The sequence below is a fragment of the Salmo salar genome, chromosome 03 (genome assembly GCF_965601325.2).
Source record: "Salmo salar chromosome 03, fSalSal1, whole genome shotgun sequence".
NCBI classification, from domain to species: Eukaryota; Metazoa; Chordata; class Actinopteri; order Salmoniformes; family Salmonidae; genus Salmo; species Salmo salar.
The window spans coordinates 7,744,939-7,759,980 of NC_138293.1; the positions used below are offsets into that span (position 1 = coordinate 7,744,939).

The window sequence follows — 15,042 nt, forward strand, 5'->3', positions numbered from 1 at the left end:
CGTCTGAAAAACTCGGCCGTTGCAGCTGTTGGAATTCAAGTAAAGTAATTGGGATTTGGAAACAGACATCATTGGTGCAAAATGGTAAACTTGATTGCACGACATATTGAACTTATCGTGCCAAATCACGCCTTAACCACTCGGTCATTACAGCTTTCTGAATAAGCTCACACAAAAGATTTCTGAGCACTTGAATCACTGGACAAGTCCATGCATTAAAGAGACTATCCATATCAAGTCACCAAGGATATGTTCAGAATGAGGACTGGTTTGTCATAACGCTGCGAGCAGGGTTCGAACCTGCGCGGGGAGACCCCATTGGATTTCGAGTCCAACGCCTTAACCTCTCGGCCATCACTGCTTGCTCTATTACCTTCTACGCCCTAACCAGTCCGCTATCTCGTTCTGTCCATTTTAACTCTAAAACGTCCAGATCATCGCTACTGAAGTACCGACTTGAAATGTTTGTCATGGAAGATACATTCTGAGCACTTGAATCAAAGGACAAGTGCACACATTATCCATATCAAGTCACCAAGTATATGTTAAAAATAAAGAATGGTTTGCCATTGCGCTGCGAGCAGGGTTCGAACCTGCGCAGGGAGACCCCATTGGATTTCAAGTCCAACGCCTTAACCACTCGGCCATCGCAGCTCGCTATATTAACTACTAGGCCTTAACCAGTCGGCTATCTCATTCTGTCCATTTTACTTCTGTAAAGACTAGACTATCTACTGAAGAGCCTATTTGAACTGTTTGTCAAGGAATATATATTCTGAGCACTTGAATCAATGGACAAGTCCATGCATTCAGCACATTATCCATATCAAGTCACATGTTACAAATATAGACTGGTTTGTCAATGCGCTGCGAGCAGCTTTAAAAACTGTACGGGGAGAAAAAAATGATTTTCATTTCCAACGCTTAAAACACTTGGCCATTGCGGCTGTGTGAATCAAAGGAAAGTGATGAGGAGAAAGCACAAGTGGGCTATATACGCTTCGAGCAAGGTTAAAACATGTGTGGGGAGACCCCATTGAAATTCAGGTCCAACGTCTGAAAAACTCGGCCGTTGCAGCTGTTGGAATTCAAGTAAAGTAATTGGGATTTGGAAACAGACATCATTGGTGCAAAATGGTAAACTTGATTGCACGACATATTGAACTTATTGTGCCAAATCACGCCTTAACCACTCGGTCATTACAGCTTTCTGAATAAGCTCACACAAAAGATTTCTGAGCACTTGAATCACTGGACAAGTCCATGCATTGAAGAGACTATCCATATCAAGTCACCAAGGATATGTTCAGAATGAGGACTGGTTTGTCATAACGCTGCGAGCAGGGTTCGAACCTGCGCGGGGAGACCCCATTGGATTTCGAGTCCAACGCCTTAACCTCTCGGCCATCACAGCTTGCTCTATTACCTTCTACGCCCTAACCAGTCCGCTATCTCGTTCTGTTCATTTTAACTCTAAAACGTCCAGATCATCGCTACTGAAGTACCGACTTGAAATGTTTGTCATGGAAGATACATTCTGAGCACTTGAATCAAAGGACAAGTGCACACATTATCCATATCAAGTCACCAAGTATATGTTAAAAATAAAGAATGGTTTGCCATTGCGCTGCGAGCAGGGTTCGAACCTGCGCAGGGAGACCCCATTGGATTTCAAGTCCAACGCCTTAACCACTCGGCCATCGCAGCTCGCTATATTAACTACTAGGCCTTAACCAGTCGGCTATCTCATTCTGTCCATTTTACTTCTGTAAAGACTAGACTATCTACTGAAGAGCCTATTTGAACTGTTTGTCAAGGAATATATATTCTGAGCACTTGAATCAATGGACAAGTCCATGCATTCAGCACATTATCCATATCAAGTCACATGTTACAAATATAGACTGGTTTGTCAATGCGCTGCGAGCAGCTTTAAAAACTGTACGGGGAGAAAAAAATGATTTTCATTTCCAACGCTTAAAACACTTGGCCATTGCGGCTGTGTGAATCAAAGGAAAGTGATGAGGAGAAAGCACAAGTGGGCTATATACGCTTCGAGCAAGGTTAAAACATGTGTGGGGAGACCCCATTGAAATTCAGGTCCAACGTCTGAAAAACTCGGCCGTTGCAGCTGTTGGAATTCAAGTAAAGTAATTGGGATTTGGAAACAGACATCATTGGTGCAAAATGGTAAACTTGATTGCACGACATATTGAACTTATTGTGCCAAATCACGCCTTAACCACTCGGTCATTACAGCTTTCTGAATAAGCTCACACAAAAGATTTCTGAGCACTTGAATCACTGGACAAGTCCATGCATTAAAGAGACTATCCATATCAAGTCACCAAGGATATGTTCAGAATGAGGACTGGTTTGTCATAACGCTGCGAGCAGGGTTCGAACCTGCGCGGGGAGACCCCATTGGATTTCGAGTCCAACGCCTTAACCTCTCGGCCATCACAGCTTGCTCTATTACCTTCTACGCCCTAACCAGTCCGCTATCTCGTTCTGTCCATTTTAACTCTAAAACGTCCAGATCATCGCTACTGAAGTACCGACTTGAAATGTTTGTCATGGAAGATACATTCTGAGCACTTGAATCAAAGGACAAGTGCACACATTATCCATATCAAGTCACCAAGTATATGTTAAAAATAAAGAATGGTTTGCCATTGCGCTGCGAGCAGGGTTCGAACCTGCGCAGGGAGACCCCATTGGATTTCAAGTCCAACGCCTTAACCACTCGGCCATCGCAGCTCGCTATATTAACTACTAGGCCTTAACCAGTCGGCTATCTCATTCTGTCCATTTTACTTCTGTAAAGACTAGACTATCTACTGAAGAGCCTATTTGAACTGTTTGTCAAGGAATATATATTCTGAGCACTTGAATCAATGGACAAGTCCATGCATTCAGCACATTATCCATATCAAGTCACATGTTACAAATATAGACTGGTTTGTCAATGCGCTGCGAGCAGCTTTAAAAACTGTACGGGGAGAAAAAAATGATTTTCATTTCCAACGCTTAAAACACTTGGCCATTGCGGCTGTGTGAATCAAAGGAAAGTGATGAGGAGAAAGCACAAGTGGGCTATATACGCTTCGAGCAAGGTTAAAACATGTGTGGGGAGACCCCATTGAAATTCAGGTCCAACGTCTGAAAAACTCGGCCGTTGCAGCTGTTGGAATTCAAGTAAAGTAATTGGGATTTGGAAACAGACATCATTGGTGCAAAATGGTAAACTTGATTGCACAACATATTGAACTTATTGTGCCAAATCACGCCTTAACCACTCGGTCATTACAGCTTTCTGAATAAGCTCACACAAAAGATTTCTGAGCACTTGAATCACTGGACAAGTCCATGGATTAAAGAGACTATCCATATCAAGTCACCAAGGATATGATCAGAATGAGGACTGGTTTGTCATAACGCTGCGAGCAGGGTTCGAACCTGCGCGGGGAGACCCCATTGGATTTCGAGTCCAACGCCTTAACCTCTCGGCCATCACAGATTGCTCTATTACCTTCTACGCCCTAACCAGTCCGCTATCTCGTTCTGTTCATTTTAACTCTAAAACGTCCAGATCATCGCTACTGAAGTACCGACTTGAAATGTTTGTCATGGAAGATACATTCTGAGCACTTGAATCAAAGGACAAGTGCACACATTATCCATATCAAGTCACCAAGTATATGTTAAAAATAAAGAATGGTTTGCCATTGCGCTGCGAGCAGGGTTCGAACCTGCGCAGGGAGACCCCATTGGATTTCAAGTCCAACGCCTTAACCACTCGGCCATCGCAGCTCGCTATATTAACTACTAGGCCTTAACCAGTCGGCTATCTCATTCTGTCCATTTTACTTCTGTAAAGACTAGACTATCTACTGAAGAGCCTATTTGAACTGTTTGTCAAGGAATATATATTCTGAGCACTTGAATCAATGGACAAGTCCATGCATTCAGCACATTATCCATATCAAGTCACATGTTACAAATATAGACTGGTTTGTCAATGCGCTGCGAGCAGCTTTAAAAACTGTACGGGGAGAAAAAAATGATTTTCATTTCCAACGCTTAAAACACTTGGCCATTGCGGCTGTGTGAATCAAAGGAAAGTGATGAGGAGAAAGCACAAGTGGGCTATATACGCTTCGAGCAAGGTTAAAACATGTGTCGGGAGACCCCATTGAAATTCAGGTCCAACGTCTGAAAAACTCGGCCGTTGCAGCTGTTGGAATTCAAGTAAAGTAATTGGGATTTGGAAACAGACATCATTGGTGCAAAATGGTAAACTTGATTGCACGACATATTGAACTTATTGTGCCAAATCACGCCTTAACCACTCGGTCATTACAGCTTTCTGAATAAGCTCACACAAAAGATTTCTGAGCACTTGAATCACTGGACAAGTCCATGCATTAAAGAGCCTATCCATATCAAGTCACCAAGTATATGTTAAAAAGAAAGAATCATTTGCCATTGCTCTGCGAGCAGGGTTCAAACATCCGCGGGGAGACCCCATTGGATTTCGAGTCCAACGCCTTAACCTCTCGGCTATCACAGCTTGCTCTATTACCTTCTACGCCCTAACCAGTCCGCTATCTCGTTCTGTCCATTTTAACTCTAAAACGTCCAGATCATCGCTACTGAAGTACCGACTTGAAATGTTTGTCATGGAAGATACATTCTGAGCACTTGAATCAAAGGACAAGTGCACACATTATCCATATCAAGTCACCAAGGATATGTTCAGAATGAGGACTGGTTTGTCATAACGCTGCGAGCAGGGTTCGAACCTGCGCGGGGAGACCCCATTGGATTTCGAGTCCAACGCCTTAACCTCTCGGCCATCACAGCTTGCTCTATTACCTTCTACGCCCTAACCAGTCCGCTATCTCGTTCTGTCCATTTTAACTCTAAAACGTCCAGATCATCGCTACTGAAGTACCGACTTGAAATGTTTGTCATGGAAGATACATTCTGAGCACTTGAATCAAAGGACAAGTGCACACATTATCCATATCAAGTCACCAAGTATATGTTAAAAAGAAAGAATGGTTTGCCATTGCGCTGCGAGCAGGGTTCGAACCTGCGCAGGGAGACCCCATTGGATTTCAAGTCCAACGCCTTAACCACTCGGCCATCGCAGCTCGCTATATTAACTACTCAGGCCTTAACCAGTCGGCTATCTCATTCTGTCCATTTTACTTCTGTAAAGACTAGACTATCTACTGAAGAGCCTATTTGAACTGTTTGTCAAGGAATATATATTCTGAGCACTTGAATCAATGGACAAGTCCATGCATTCAGCACATTATCCATATCAAGTCACATGTTACAAATATAGACTGGTTTGTCAATGCGCTGCGAGCAGCTTTAAAAACTGTACGGGGAGAAAAAAATGATTTTCATTTCCAACGCTTAAAACACTTGGCCATTGCGGCTGTGTGAATCAAAGGAAAGTGATGAGGAGAAAGCACAAGTGGGCTATATACGCTTCGAGCAAGGTTAAAACATGTGTGGGGAGACCCCATTGAAATTCAGGTCCAACGTCTGAAAAACTCGGCCGTTGCAGCTGTTGGAATTCAAGTAAAGTAATTGGGATTTGGAAACAGACATCATTGGTGCAAAATGGTAAACTTGATTGCACGACATATTGAACTTATTGTGCCAAATCACGCCTTAACCACTCGGCCATTACAGCTTTCTGAATAAGCTCACACAAAAGATTTCTGAGCACTTGAATCACTGGACAAGTCCATGCATTAAAGAGACTATCCATATCAAGTCACCAAGGATATGTTCAGAATGAGGACTGGTTTGTCATAACGCTGCGAGCAGGGTTCGAACCTGCGCGGGGAGACCCCATTGGATTTCGAGTCCAACGCCTTAACCTCTCGGCCATCACAGCTTGCTCTATTACCTTCCACGCCCTAACCAGTCCGCTATCTCGTTCTGTCCATTTTAACTCTAAAACGTCCAGATCATCGCTACTGAAGTACCGACTTGAAATGTTTGTCATGGAAGATACATTCTGAGCACTTGAATCAAAGGACAAGTGCACACATTATCCATATCAAGTCACCAAGTATATGTTAAAAAGAAAGAATGGTTTGCCATTGCGCTGCGAGCAGAGTTCGAACCTGCGCAGGGAGACCCCATTGGATTTCAAGTCCAACGCCTTAACCACTCGGCCATCGCAGCTCGCTATGTTAACTACCAGGCCTTAACCAGTCGGCTATCTCATTCTGTCCATTTTACTTCTGTAAAGACTAGACTATCTACTGAAGAGCCTATTTGAACTGTTTGTCAAGGAATATATATTCTGAGCACTTGAATCAATGGACAAGTCCATGCATTCAGCACATTATCCATATCAAGTCACATGTTACGAATATAGACTGGTTTGTCAATGCGCTGCGAGCAGCTTTAAAAACTGTACGGGGAGAAAACAATGCATTTTCATTTCCAACGCTTAAAACACTTGGCCATTGCGGCTGTGTGAATCAAAGGAAAGTGATGAGGAGAAAGCACAAGTGGGCTATATACGCTTCGAGCAAGGTTAAAACATGTGTGGGGAGACCCCATTGAAATTCAGGTCCAACGTCTGAAAAACTCGGCCGTTGCAGCTGTTGGAATTCAAGTAAAGTAATTGGGATTTGGAAACAGACATCATTGGTGCAAAATGGTAAACTTGATTGCACGACATATTGAACTTATTGTGCCAAATCACGCCTTAACCACTCGGTCATTACAGCTTTCTGAATAAGCTCACACAAAAGATTTCTGAGCACTTGAATCACTGGACAAGTCCATGCATTAAAGAGACTATCCATATCAAGTCACCAAGGATATGTTCAGAATGAGGACTGGTTTGTCATAACGCTGCGAGCAGGGTTCGAACCTGCGCGGGGAGACCCCATTGGATTTCGAGTCCAACGCCTTAACCTCTCGGCCATCACAGCTTGCTCTATTACCTTCTACGCCCTAACCAGTCCGCTATCTCGTTCTGTCCATTTTAACTCTAAAACGTCCAGATCATCGCTACTGAAGTACCGACTTGAAATGTTTGTCATGGAAGATACATTCTGAGCACTTGAATCAAAGGACAAGTGCACACATTATCCATATCAAGTCACCAAGTATATGTTAAAAAGGAAGAATGGTTTGCCATTGCGCTGCGAGCAGGGTTCGAACCTGCGCAGGGAGACCCCATCGGATTTCAAGTCCAACGCCTTAACCACTCGGCCATCGCAGCTCGCTATATTAATTACTAGGCCTTAACCAGTCGGCTATCTCATTCTGTCCATTTTACTTCTGTAAAGACTAGACTATCTACTGAAGAGCCTATTTGAACTGTTTGTCAAGGAATATATATTCTGAGCACTTGAATCAATGGACAAGTCCATGCATTCAGCACATTATCCATATCAAGTCACATGTTACAAATATAGACTGGTTTGTCAATGCGCTTCGAGCAGCTTTAAAAACTGTACGGGGAGAAAAAAATTATTTTCATTTCCAACGCTTAAAACACTTTGCCATTGCGGCTGTGTGAATCAAAGGAAAGTGATGAGGAGAAAGCACAAGTGGGCTATATACGCTTCGAGCAAGGTTAAAACATGTGTGGGGAGACCCCATTGAAATTCAGGTCCAACGTCTGAAAAACTCGGCCGTTGCAGCTGTTGGAATTCAAGTAAAGTAATTGGGATTTGGAAACAGACATCATTGGTGCAAAATGGTAAACTTGATTGCACGACATATTGAACTTATTGTGCCAAATCACGCCTTAACCACTCGGCCATTACAGCTTTCTGAATAAGCTCAGGCAAAAGATTTCTGAGCACTTGAATCACTGTACAAGTCCATGCATTAAAGTGACTATCCATATCAAGTCACCAAGGATATGTTCAGAATGAGGACTGGTTTGTCATAACGCTGCGAGCAGTGTTCAAACCTGCACGGGGAGACCCGATTTGATTTCGAGTCCAACGCCTTAACCTCTCGGCCATCACAGCTTGCACTATTACCTTCCACGCCCTAACCAGTCCGCTATCTCGTTCTGTCCATTTTAACTCTAAAACGTCCAGATCATCGCTACTGAAGTACCGACTTGAAATGTTTGTCATGGAAGATACATTCTGAGCACTTGAATCAAAGGACAAGTGCACACATTATCCATATCAAGTCACCAAGTATATGTTACTTGAAATGTTTGTCATGGAAGATACATTCTGAGCACTTGAATCAAAGGACAAGTGCACACATTATCCATATCAAGTCACCAAGTATATGTTAAAAAGAAAGAATGGCTTGCCATTGCGCTGCAAGCAGGGTTCGAGCCTGCGCAGGGAGACCCCATTGGATTTCAAATCCAACGCCTTAACCACTCGGCCATCGCAGCTCGCTATATTAACCACCAGGCCTTAACCAGTCGGCTATCTCATTCTGTCCATTTTACTTCTGTAAAGACTAGACTATCTACTGAAGAGCCTATTTGAACTGTTTGTCAAGGAATATATATTCTGAGCACTTGAATCAATGGACAAGTCCATGCATTCAGCACATTATCCATATCAAGTCACATGTTACAAATATAGACTGGTTTGTCAATGCGCTGCGAGCAGCTTTAAAAACTGTACGGGGAGAAAAAAATGGATTTTCATTTCCAACGCTTAAAACACTTGGCCATTGCGGCTGTGTGAATCAAAGGAAAGTGATGAGGAGAAAGCACAAGTGGGCTAAATACGCTTCGAGCAAGGTTAAAACATGTGTGGGGAGACCCCATTGAAATTCAGGTCCAACGTCTGAAAAACTCGGCCGTTGCAGCTGTTGGAATTCAAGTAAAGTAATTGGGATTTGGAAACAGACATCATTGGTGCAAAATGGTAAACTTGATTGCACGACATATTGAACTTATTGTGCCAAATCACGCCTTAACCACTCGGCCATTACAGCTTTCTGAATAAGCTCAGGCAAAAGATTTCTGAGCACTTGAATCACTGTACAAGTCCATGCATTAAAGAGACTATCCATATCAAGTCACCAAGGATATGTTCAGAATGAGGACTGGTTTGTCAATAGCTCTGCGAGCAGGGTTCGAACCTGCACGGGGAGACCCCATTGGATTTCGAGTCCAACGCCTTAACCTCTCGGCCATCAAAGCTTGCACTATTACCTTCCACGCCCTAACCAGTCCGCTATCTCGTTCTGTCCATTTTAACTCTAAAACGTCCAGATCATCGCTACTGAAGTACCGACTTGAAATGTTTGTCATGGAAGATACGTTCTGAGCTCTTGAATCAAAGGACAAGTGCACACATTATCCATATCAAGTCACCAAGTATATGTTAAAAAGAAAGAATGGTTTGCCATTGCGCTGCGAGCAGGGATCGAACCTTCGCAGGGAGACCCCATTGGATTTCAAGTCCAACGCCTTAACCACTCGGCCATCGCAGCTCGCACTTTTAACTACCAGGCCTTAACCAGTCGGCTATCTCATTCTGTCCATTTTACTTCTGTAAAGACCAGACTATCTACTGAAGAGCCTATTTGAACTGTTTGTCAAGGGATATATATTCTAAGCACTTGAATCAATGGACAAGTCCATGCATTCAGCACATTATCCATATCAAGTCACATGTTACAAATATAGACTGGTTTGTCAATGCGCTGCGAGCAGCTTTAAAAACTGTACGGGGAGAAAACAATGGATTTCATTTCCAACGCTTAAAACACTTGGCCATTGCGGCTGTGTGAATCAAAGGAAAGTGATGAGGAGAAAGCACAAGTGGGCTATATACGCTTCGAGCAAGGTTAAAACATGTGTGGGGAGACCCCATTGAAATTCAGGTCCAACGTCTGAAAAACTCGGCCGTTGCAGCTGTTGGAATTCAACTAAAGTAATTGGGATTTGGAAACAGACATCATTGGTGCAAAATGGTAAACTTGATTGCACGACATATTGAACTTATTGTGCCAAATCACGCCTTAACCACTCGGCCATCACAGCTTTCTGAATAAGCTCACACAAATGTTTTCTGAGCACTTGAAACACTGGACAAGTCCATGCATTACAGAGACTATCCATATCAAGTCACCAAGGATATGTTCAGAATGAGGACTGGTTTGTTATAACGCTGTGAGCAGGGTTCGAACCTGCGCAGGGAGACCCCATTGGATTTCGAGTCCAACGCCTTAACCTCTCGGCCATCACAGCTTGCTCTATTACCTTCCACGCCCTAACCAGTCCGCTATCTCGTTCTGTCCATTTTGACTCTAAAACGTCCAGATCATCGCTACTGAAGTACCGACTTGAAATGTTTGTCATGGAAGATACATTCTGAGCACTTGAATCAAAGGACAAGTGCACACATTATCCATATCAAGTCACCAAGTATATGTTAAAAAGAAAGAATGGTTTGCAATTGCGCTGCGAGCAGGGTTCGAACCTGCGCAGGGAGACCCCATTGGATTTCAAGTCCAACGCCTTAACCACTCGGCCATCGCAGCTCGCTATATTAACCATCAGGCCTTAACCAGTCGGCTATCTCATTCTGTCCATTTTACTTCTGTAAAGACTAGACTATATACTGAAGAGCCTATTTGAACTGTTTGTCAAGGAATATATATTCTGAGCACTTGAATCAATGGACAAGTCCATGCATTCAGCACATTATCCATATCAAGTCACATGTTACAAATATAGACTGGTTTGTCAATGCGCTGCGAGCAGCTTTAAAAACTGTACGGGGAGAAAAAAAGGATTTTCATTTCCAACGCTTAAAACACTTGGCCATTGCGGCTGTGTGAATCAAAGGAAAGTGATGAGGAGAAAGCACAAGTGGGCTATATACGCTTCGTGCAAGGTTAAAACATGTGTGGGGAGACCCCATTGAAATTCAGGTCCAACGTCTGAAAAACTCGGCCGTTGCAGCTGTTGGAATTCAACTAAAGTAATTGGGATTTGGAAACAGACATCATTGGTGCAAAATGGTAAACTTGATTGCACGACATATTGAACTTATTGTGCCAAATCACGCCATAACCACTCGGCCATTACAGCTTTCTGAATAAGCTCACGCAAAAGACTTCTGAGCACTTGAAACACTGGACAAGTCCATGCATTAAAGAGACTATCCATATCAAGTCACCAAGGATATGTTCAGAATGAGGACTGGTTTGTTATAATGCTGTGAGCAGGGTTCGAACCTGCGCAGGGAGACCCCATTGGATTTCGAGTCCAACGCCTTAACCTCTCGGCCATCACAGCTTGCTCTATTACCTTCCACGCCCTAACCAGTCCGCTATCTCGTTCTGTCCATTTTGACTCTAAAACGTCCAGATCATCGCTACTGAAGTACCGACTTGAAATGTTTGTCATGGAAGATACATTCTGAGCACTTGAATCAAAGGACAAGTGCACACATTATCCATATCAAGTCACCAAGTATATGTTAAAAAGAAAGAATGGTTTGCCATTGCGCTGCGAGCAGGGTTCGAACCTGCGCAGGGAGACCCCATTGGATTTCAAGTCCAACGCCTTAACCACTCGGCCATCGCAGCTCGCACTTTTAACTACCAGGCCTTAACCAGTCGGCTATCTCATTCTGTCCATTTTACTTCTGTAAAGACTAGACTATCTACTGAAGAGCCTATTTGAACTGTTTGTCAAGGAATATATATTCTGAGCACTTGAATCAATGGACAAGTCCATGCATTCAGCACATTATCCATATCAAGTCACATGTTACAAATATAGACTGGTTTGTCAATGCGCTGCGAGCAGCTTTAAAAACTGTACGGGGAGAAAACAATGGATTTCATTTCCAACGCTTAAAACACTTGGCCATTGCGGCAGTGTGAATCAAAGGAAAGTGATGAGGAGAAAGCACAAGTGGGCTATATACGCTTCGAGCAAGGTTAAAACATGTGTGGGGAGACCCCATTGAAATTCAGGTCCAACGTCTGAAAAACTCGGCCGTTGCAGCTGTTGGAATTCAACTAAAGTAATTGGGATTTGGAAACAGACATCATTGGTGCAAAATGGTAAACTTGATTGCACGACATATTGAACTTATTGTGCCAAATCACGCCTTAACCACTCGGCCATCACAGCTTTCTGAATAAGCTCACACAAATGTTTTCTGAGCACTTGAAACACTGGACAAGTCCATGCATTACAGAGACTATCCATATCAAGTCACCAAGGATATGTTCAGAATGAGGACTGGTTTGTTATAACGCTGTGAGCAGGGTTCGAACCTGCGCAGGTAGACCCCATTGGATTTCGAGTCCAACGCCTTAACCTCTCGGCCATCACAGCTTGCTCTATTACCTTCCACGCCCTAACCAGTCTGCTATCTCGTTCTGTCCATTTTGACTCTAAAACGTCCAGATCATCGCTACTGAAGTACCGACTTGAAATGTTTGTCATGGAAGATACATTCTGAGCACTTGAATCAAAGGACAAGTGCACACATTATCCATATCAAGTCACCAAGTATATGTTAAAAAGAAAGAATGGTTTGCCATTGCGCTGCGAGCAGGGTTCGAACCTGCGCAGGGAGACCCCATTGGATTTCAAGTCCAACGCCTTAACCACTCGGCCATCGCAGCTCGCTATATTAACCACCAGGCCTTAACCAGTCGGCTATCTCATTCTGTCCATTTTACTTCTGTAAAGACCAGACTATCTACTGAAGAGCCTATTTGAACTGTTTGTCAAGGAATATATATTCTGAGCACTTGAATCAATGGACAAGTCCATGCATTCAGCACATTATCCATATCAAGTCACATGTTACAAATATAGACTGGTTTGTCAATGCGCTGCGAGCAGCTTTAAAAACTGTACGGGGAGAAAACAATGGATTTCATTTCCAACGCTTAAAACACTTGGCCATTGCGGCTGTGTGAATCAAAGGAAAGTGATGAGGAGAAAGCACAAGTGGGCTATATACGCTTCGAGCAAGGTTAAAACATGTGTGGGGAGACCCCATTGAAATTCAGGTCCAACGTCTGAAAAACTCGGCCGTTGCAGCTGTTGGAATTCAACTAAAGTAATTGGGATTTGGAAACAGACATCATTGGTGCAAAATGGTAAACTTGATTGCACGACATATTGAACTTATTGTGCCAAATCACGCCTTAACCACTCGGCCATCACAGCTTTCTGAATAAGCTCACACAAATGTTTTCTGAGCACTTGAAACACTGGACAAGTCCATGCATTACAGAGACTATCCATATCAAGTCACCAAGGATATGTTCAGAATGAGGACTGGTTTGTTATAACGCTGTGAGCAGGGTTCGAACCTGCGCGGGGAGACCCCATTGGATTTCGAGTCCAACGCCTTAACCTCTCGGCCATCACAGCTTGCTCTATTACCTTCCACGCCCTAACCAGTCCGCTATCTCGTTCTGTCCATTTTGACTCTAAAACGTCCAGATCATCGCTACTGAAGTACCGACTTGAAATGTTTGTCATGGAAGATACATTCTGAGCACTTGAATCAAAGGACAAGTGCACACATTATCCATATCAAGTCACCAAGTATATGTTAAAAAGAAAGAATGGTTTGCCATTGCGCTGCGAGCAGGGTTCGAACCTGCGCAGGGAGACCCCATTGGATTTCAAGTCCAACGCCTTAACCACTCGGCCATCGCAGCTCGCTATATTAACCACCAGGCCTTAACCAGTCGGCTATCTCATTCTGTCCATTTTACTTCTGTAAAGACTAGACTATCTACTGAAGAGCCTATTTGAACTGTTTGTCAAGGAATATATATTCTGAGCACTTGAATCAATGGACAAGTCCATGCATTCAGCACATTATCCATATCAAGTCACATGTTACAAATATAGACTGGTTTGTCAATGCGCTGCGAGCAGCTTTAAAAACTGTACGGGGAGAAAAAAATGGATTTTCATTTCCAACGCTTAAAACACTTGGCCATTGCGGCTGTGTGAATCAAAGGAAAGTGATGAGGAGAAAGCACAAGTGGGCTATATACGCTTCGAGCAAGGTTAAAACATGTGTGGGGAGACCCCATTGAAATTCAGGTCCAACGTCTGAAAAACTCGGCCGTTGCAGCTGTTGGAATTCAAGTAAAGTAATTGGGATTTGGAAACAGACATCATTGGTGCAAAATGGTAAACTTGATTGCACGACATATTGAACTTATTGTGCCAAATCACGCCTTAACCACTCGGCCATTACAGCTTTCTGAATAAGCTCACACAAAAGACTTCTGAGCACTTGAATCACTGGACAAGTCCATGCATTAAAGAGACTATCCATATCAAGTCACCAAGGATATGTTCAGAATGAGGACTGGTTTGTCATAACGCTGCGAGCAGGGTTCGAACCTGCGCGGGGAGACCCCATTGGATTTCGAGTCCAACGCCTTAACCTCTCGGCCATCACAGCTTGCTCTATTACCTTCCACGCCCTAACCAGTCCGCTATCTCGTTCTGTCCATTTTAACTCTAAAACGTCCAGATCATCGCTACTGAAGTACCGACTTGAAATGTTTGTCATGGAAGATACATTCTGAGCACTTGAATCAAAGGACAAGTGCACACATTATCCATATCAAGTCACCAAGTATATGTTAAAAAGAAAGAATGGTTTGCCATTGCGCTGCGAGCAGGGTTCGAACCTGCGCAGGGAGACCCCATTGGATTTCAAGTCCAACGCCTTAACCACTCGGCCATCGCAGCTCGCTATATTAACTACCAGGCCTTAACCAGTCGGCTATCTCATTCTGTCCATTTTACTTCTGTAAAGACTAGACTATCTACTGAAGAGCCTATTTGAACTGTTTGTCAAGGAATATATATTCTGAGCACTTGAATCAATGGACAAGTCCATGCATTCAGCACATTATCCATATCAAGTCACATGTTACAAATATAGACTGGTTTGTCAATGCGCTGCGAGCAGCTTTAAAAACTGTACGGGGAGAAAACAATGGATTTCATTTCCAACGCTTAAAACACTTGGCCATTGCGGCTGTGTGAATCAAAGG

General features: G+C 43.4%; 27 non-coding genes across 27 annotated transcripts; all 27 read right to left on the reverse strand.

Moving 5' to 3' along the window:
• Nucleotides 1-279: 279 nt before the first annotated feature.
• Nucleotides 280-361, reverse strand: trnas-cga (transfer RNA serine (anticodon CGA)). The gene has a single exon. It is a non-coding gene; the product is annotated as a tRNA-Ser (tRNA).
• A 211-nt stretch (nt 362-572) lies between these two features.
• On the reverse strand, nt 573-654 carry trnas-uga (transfer RNA serine (anticodon UGA)). The gene has a single exon. It is a non-coding gene; the product is annotated as a tRNA-Ser (tRNA).
• Nucleotides 655-1,332: 678 nt separating this feature from the next.
• trnas-cga (transfer RNA serine (anticodon CGA)) lies at nt 1,333-1,414 on the reverse strand. The gene has a single exon. It is a non-coding gene; the product is annotated as a tRNA-Ser (tRNA).
• Nucleotides 1,415-1,625: 211 nt separating this feature from the next.
• On the reverse strand, nt 1,626-1,707 carry trnas-uga (transfer RNA serine (anticodon UGA)). The gene has a single exon. It is a non-coding gene; the product is annotated as a tRNA-Ser (tRNA).
• Nucleotides 1,708-2,385: 678 nt separating this feature from the next.
• trnas-cga (transfer RNA serine (anticodon CGA)) lies at nt 2,386-2,467 on the reverse strand. The gene has a single exon. It is a non-coding gene; the product is annotated as a tRNA-Ser (tRNA).
• A 211-nt stretch (nt 2,468-2,678) lies between these two features.
• On the reverse strand, nt 2,679-2,760 carry trnas-uga (transfer RNA serine (anticodon UGA)). Its single transcript has one exon. It is a non-coding gene; the product is annotated as a tRNA-Ser (tRNA).
• Nucleotides 2,761-3,438: 678 nt separating this feature from the next.
• trnas-cga (transfer RNA serine (anticodon CGA)) lies at nt 3,439-3,520 on the reverse strand. Its single transcript has one exon. It is a non-coding gene; the product is annotated as a tRNA-Ser (tRNA).
• Nucleotides 3,521-3,731: 211 nt separating this feature from the next.
• trnas-uga (transfer RNA serine (anticodon UGA)) lies at nt 3,732-3,813 on the reverse strand. Its single transcript has one exon. It is a non-coding gene; the product is annotated as a tRNA-Ser (tRNA).
• A 971-nt stretch (nt 3,814-4,784) lies between these two features.
• trnas-cga (transfer RNA serine (anticodon CGA)) lies at nt 4,785-4,866 on the reverse strand. Its single transcript has one exon. It is a non-coding gene; the product is annotated as a tRNA-Ser (tRNA).
• A 211-nt stretch (nt 4,867-5,077) lies between these two features.
• On the reverse strand, nt 5,078-5,159 carry trnas-uga (transfer RNA serine (anticodon UGA)). Its single transcript has one exon. It is a non-coding gene; the product is annotated as a tRNA-Ser (tRNA).
• A 679-nt stretch (nt 5,160-5,838) lies between these two features.
• On the reverse strand, nt 5,839-5,920 carry trnas-cga (transfer RNA serine (anticodon CGA)). The gene has a single exon. It is a non-coding gene; the product is annotated as a tRNA-Ser (tRNA).
• A 211-nt stretch (nt 5,921-6,131) lies between these two features.
• On the reverse strand, nt 6,132-6,213 carry trnas-uga (transfer RNA serine (anticodon UGA)). Its single transcript has one exon. It is a non-coding gene; the product is annotated as a tRNA-Ser (tRNA).
• Nucleotides 6,214-6,892: 679 nt separating this feature from the next.
• trnas-cga (transfer RNA serine (anticodon CGA)) lies at nt 6,893-6,974 on the reverse strand. Its single transcript has one exon. It is a non-coding gene; the product is annotated as a tRNA-Ser (tRNA).
• Nucleotides 6,975-7,185: 211 nt separating this feature from the next.
• Nucleotides 7,186-7,267, reverse strand: trnas-uga (transfer RNA serine (anticodon UGA)). The gene has a single exon. It is a non-coding gene; the product is annotated as a tRNA-Ser (tRNA).
• A 1,064-nt stretch (nt 7,268-8,331) lies between these two features.
• Nucleotides 8,332-8,413, reverse strand: trnas-uga (transfer RNA serine (anticodon UGA)). The gene has a single exon. It is a non-coding gene; the product is annotated as a tRNA-Ser (tRNA).
• Nucleotides 8,414-9,091: 678 nt separating this feature from the next.
• On the reverse strand, nt 9,092-9,175 carry trnas-cga (transfer RNA serine (anticodon CGA)). The gene has a single exon. It is a non-coding gene; the product is annotated as a tRNA-Ser (tRNA).
• Nucleotides 9,176-9,386: 211 nt separating this feature from the next.
• Nucleotides 9,387-9,468, reverse strand: trnas-uga (transfer RNA serine (anticodon UGA)). Its single transcript has one exon. It is a non-coding gene; the product is annotated as a tRNA-Ser (tRNA).
• Nucleotides 9,469-10,146: 678 nt separating this feature from the next.
• On the reverse strand, nt 10,147-10,228 carry trnas-cga (transfer RNA serine (anticodon CGA)). The gene has a single exon. It is a non-coding gene; the product is annotated as a tRNA-Ser (tRNA).
• Nucleotides 10,229-10,439: 211 nt separating this feature from the next.
• trnas-uga (transfer RNA serine (anticodon UGA)) lies at nt 10,440-10,521 on the reverse strand. The gene has a single exon. It is a non-coding gene; the product is annotated as a tRNA-Ser (tRNA).
• Nucleotides 10,522-11,199: 678 nt separating this feature from the next.
• On the reverse strand, nt 11,200-11,281 carry trnas-cga (transfer RNA serine (anticodon CGA)). The gene has a single exon. It is a non-coding gene; the product is annotated as a tRNA-Ser (tRNA).
• A 211-nt stretch (nt 11,282-11,492) lies between these two features.
• trnas-uga (transfer RNA serine (anticodon UGA)) lies at nt 11,493-11,574 on the reverse strand. Its single transcript has one exon. It is a non-coding gene; the product is annotated as a tRNA-Ser (tRNA).
• A 678-nt stretch (nt 11,575-12,252) lies between these two features.
• Nucleotides 12,253-12,334, reverse strand: trnas-cga (transfer RNA serine (anticodon CGA)). Its single transcript has one exon. It is a non-coding gene; the product is annotated as a tRNA-Ser (tRNA).
• Nucleotides 12,335-12,545: 211 nt separating this feature from the next.
• trnas-uga (transfer RNA serine (anticodon UGA)) lies at nt 12,546-12,627 on the reverse strand. Its single transcript has one exon. It is a non-coding gene; the product is annotated as a tRNA-Ser (tRNA).
• A 678-nt stretch (nt 12,628-13,305) lies between these two features.
• trnas-cga (transfer RNA serine (anticodon CGA)) lies at nt 13,306-13,387 on the reverse strand. Its single transcript has one exon. It is a non-coding gene; the product is annotated as a tRNA-Ser (tRNA).
• Nucleotides 13,388-13,598: 211 nt separating this feature from the next.
• Nucleotides 13,599-13,680, reverse strand: trnas-uga (transfer RNA serine (anticodon UGA)). The gene has a single exon. It is a non-coding gene; the product is annotated as a tRNA-Ser (tRNA).
• Nucleotides 13,681-14,359: 679 nt separating this feature from the next.
• Nucleotides 14,360-14,441, reverse strand: trnas-cga (transfer RNA serine (anticodon CGA)). Its single transcript has one exon. It is a non-coding gene; the product is annotated as a tRNA-Ser (tRNA).
• Nucleotides 14,442-14,652: 211 nt separating this feature from the next.
• On the reverse strand, nt 14,653-14,734 carry trnas-uga (transfer RNA serine (anticodon UGA)). The gene has a single exon. It is a non-coding gene; the product is annotated as a tRNA-Ser (tRNA).
• Between the last annotated feature and the right edge of the window lie 308 nt (nt 14,735-15,042).